Genomic DNA, 3,342 nt, shown 5'->3' with positions numbered 1-3,342 from the left:
CTGTACGAAGGGTATAGAAGAAATCCATCTACTACGCTTTTTTTAGCAGCTAAGTTGAGATATAATTCACATGCCATACACTTTATCTACTGGGACTATCCCTAGGAGTGAAATTGCTGGGTCATACGGACACTGTACTTAACATTCTGAGAAACTGCCAAGCTCCTCCAAAGCAGCTGTACCACTTACATGTTCATCAGCCACGTATGACGATTTCAATTTCTCTAGATCTTCACCAGTATGTTTTGTAGGTCTTTTTGATTCCAGCCATTCTAGTGGGTATCGAATAAAATCTCATGATGATCTTGATTTACATTTCCCTAATGACTAATGATGTTGAGCATCTTTTGATGTGCCCATTAGCTCATGAGATCTTCTATGGAGACACACCTCTTCAAATCCTCCGCCCATTGTTAGAACTGAGTCATGTATCTTTTTATTGTGGAGTTGTAAGTGTTCTTTATATATTCTAGATACAAGTCCCATATCTGATACATGATTTCCAAATGTTTTCCCTCATTCTCTGGATTGTCTTTTCCTTTTTTTGATAGTATCGTTTGCAGCCATTTACCTAGTTTGTCTTTTGTCGCTTGTGCTTTTGGCTTCATATCTAAGAAAACATGGTCTGATTCAGGCTCATGAAGATTTTACAACCATTTTTCCTCTAAGAGTTGCATAGTCTTAGTTCTTACATTTAGGCTTCTGATGTGTTTTGTTTTGTTTTGTTTTGAAGACTGTATTTATTTATTTGACAGAGGGAAATCACAAGCAGGCAGAGAGGCAGGCAGAGAGAGAAGGAAGCAGGCCCCCTGCTGAGCAGAGAGCCTGAAGCGGGGCTCGATCCCAGGACCCTGAGATCATGACCCAAGCCGAAGGCAGAGGCTTTAACCCACTGAGCCACCCAGGCGCCCCCTCTGATCTGTTTTGAGCTACTTTTTGTGTGTGGTGGAAGGTAGGGGTTTGACTTCATTCTTTCGCATGTGGATACCCCGTTGTCCCAGCACTATTTGTTGAAAAGACTGTTCTTTCTCCCATTGAATGGTGTTGGCACCTCCTGTTGAAAAACTAATTGACCATAAATGTCAAGGTTTATTTCTAGACTCTCAATACCATTACACTAATTTATAAATCTATCTTTATGCGAGTTGCACTCTGTCTCGATTCCTGTAGCTTTGTACTAAGTTTTGAAATGGGGAAGTGTGAGTCTTCCAACTTTGTTCTTCTTTCTAAACATCGTTTCGGCTATTCTGGATCCCTGGCATTTCCATGTGAATTTTAGGATTGGCCGACCGGTTTCTGCAAATACACCAGCTGGAATTTTGATTGGCACTGCATTGAATCTGTAGATGAGTTTGGACAGTGTTGCCATCTTAATATTAATAATCTGATTCATGAACATGGGGTGTCTTTCTGCTTATTTAGATCTTCCTTAATGTCTTTCAACAATGTGGTATTGGACAAGCCTTGCCATTCTGTATATTGGCTTTATTTCTGCAACCTCGCTGGATGCATTTATTAGTTCTAAGCAGTTTTTAGTGGATTCCTTCGGATTTCCTGTATGAGATCAGGTCATCTGTTTAATAGAGATAGATCTGCTTCTTCCTTTCCAATCTGGATAGATTTTACTTCTTTTTCTTGCATAATTTCCCTGATTACAATGTCCAGTACATTGTTAACTGGAAGTGACAAGAGCAAACATCTTTGTTTTGTTCCTGTTTGTAGGGAGCAAGTTTCCAGTCTCTCACTATTAAATATGATGTTATCCATGGGTTTTCCATTCATGCCTTTTATCAGGTTGGAGATGTTCCCTTCTCTATTTCTACTATTCTTGTAGTATTTTATAAATTTAAAATTATGTTTAAGAAAGTTAAAAGGAAGGAGCACCTGGCTGGCTTGGTGGGTGAAGCGTCTGCCCTCAGCTCAGGTCAGGATCTTAGGGTCCTGGGATCGAGCCCCTCATCGGGACTCTCTGCTCAGTGGGGAGTCTGCTTCCCCCTTCTCTCTGCCTGCCTCTCTGCCTATTTGTGATCTCTCTTTGTGTGTCAAATAAATAAAATCTTTAAAAATAAAAGAAAGAAAGAAAGTTAAAAGGAGGGAGGCCTGGCTGGTTCAGTTGATTAAACATCTGACTCTTGATCTCAGCTCAGGTCTTGATCTCAGGATCGTGAGTTCAACTCCCAAATTGGGCTCCAGCATGGAGCCTACTTAAAAAAATTTAAATTTTAAAAATAAAGTTAAAAGGAAAGAAATTATGTGTCCCTGGGACTCCTGGGTGGCTCAGTCACTTGAGCATCTGCCGTTGGCTCAGGTCGTGATCCCAGGGGCCTGGGATCAAGTCCCGCATCAGGCTCTCTGTGGAGCCTGCTTCTGCTCTGCTTGCCGCTTCCCCTGCTCCCCTGCTTGTGCTGTCACTCTCTCTCTCTGACAAATAAGTAAATAAAATTATTTTTAAAAAAGAAATTATGTGTTCCAATCCATGAACATAACATATATTTTTATTGTTTTTTATTTTTCCTTCACTGTCTTTCAAACTATTTTAAGTTTCTACATAATGGCTTTGTGTGTCTTTATTAGATTCAGTCCTGGATGGTCATATATTTTGTGCTGTTATAAATGTTATCTTTTCATTTTTAAATTATGTCTCTGTTAATTTTATATGTTGATTTGTATCCAAAAATGTGCTAATTTTTCTTATTAATTTGAATAATTTATCTTTAGATTTGGGTTTTTTTTTTTTTTACATAAACCTTTATATCATCTGCCAATCATTTCTCAGTCTTTTCTTTTTATTTGCCTTGCCTTACTGTACTGGCCAGGTACTCAAGTACAGCGCCGGGTAGAACTGGTATTAACCAGTCCCCTTATCTTGTACCTGAGCTCAAATATAAAGCTTTCAATATTTCACAATTAAGGAATTTGTTTTTGAGTTTTACCCTGATGTATTTCTCTTCACTTATTCTGCAGTTTCTAAACCTTCCTTAATTCTGTGGTCTGAGGTTTTCCCCATTTTTGGAAAACTGTCAGCCATCATATCTTTTTTTAAGATTTATTTATTTATTTATTTATTGAGAGAGAGAGTATAAGGGGGAAGGAAGGAGCGGCAGAGGGAGAGAGAGAAGCAAATTTCCCACTAAGTGGGGAACGTGACATGAGGCTCGATCCCAGGACCCTGAGATCATGACCTGAGCCAAAGGCAGAGACTTAACCCACTGAGCCACCCAGGAGCCCCACCATCACGTCTTTTAATATTGCTTAGACCCCATTTTTTTTTCTTTCCTTGTCTTCTGGGACTCGATTTACACATATCCTCCTTGTCTCCTTCTCTTTTTTTTTTTTTTTTAA

Source organism: Mustela nigripes, chromosome X, assembly GCF_022355385.1.
Source record: "Mustela nigripes isolate SB6536 chromosome X, MUSNIG.SB6536, whole genome shotgun sequence".
In the NCBI taxonomy this organism is placed as follows: Eukaryota; Metazoa; Chordata; class Mammalia; order Carnivora; family Mustelidae; genus Mustela; species Mustela nigripes.
This window is presented reverse-complemented; position numbering follows the sequence as displayed.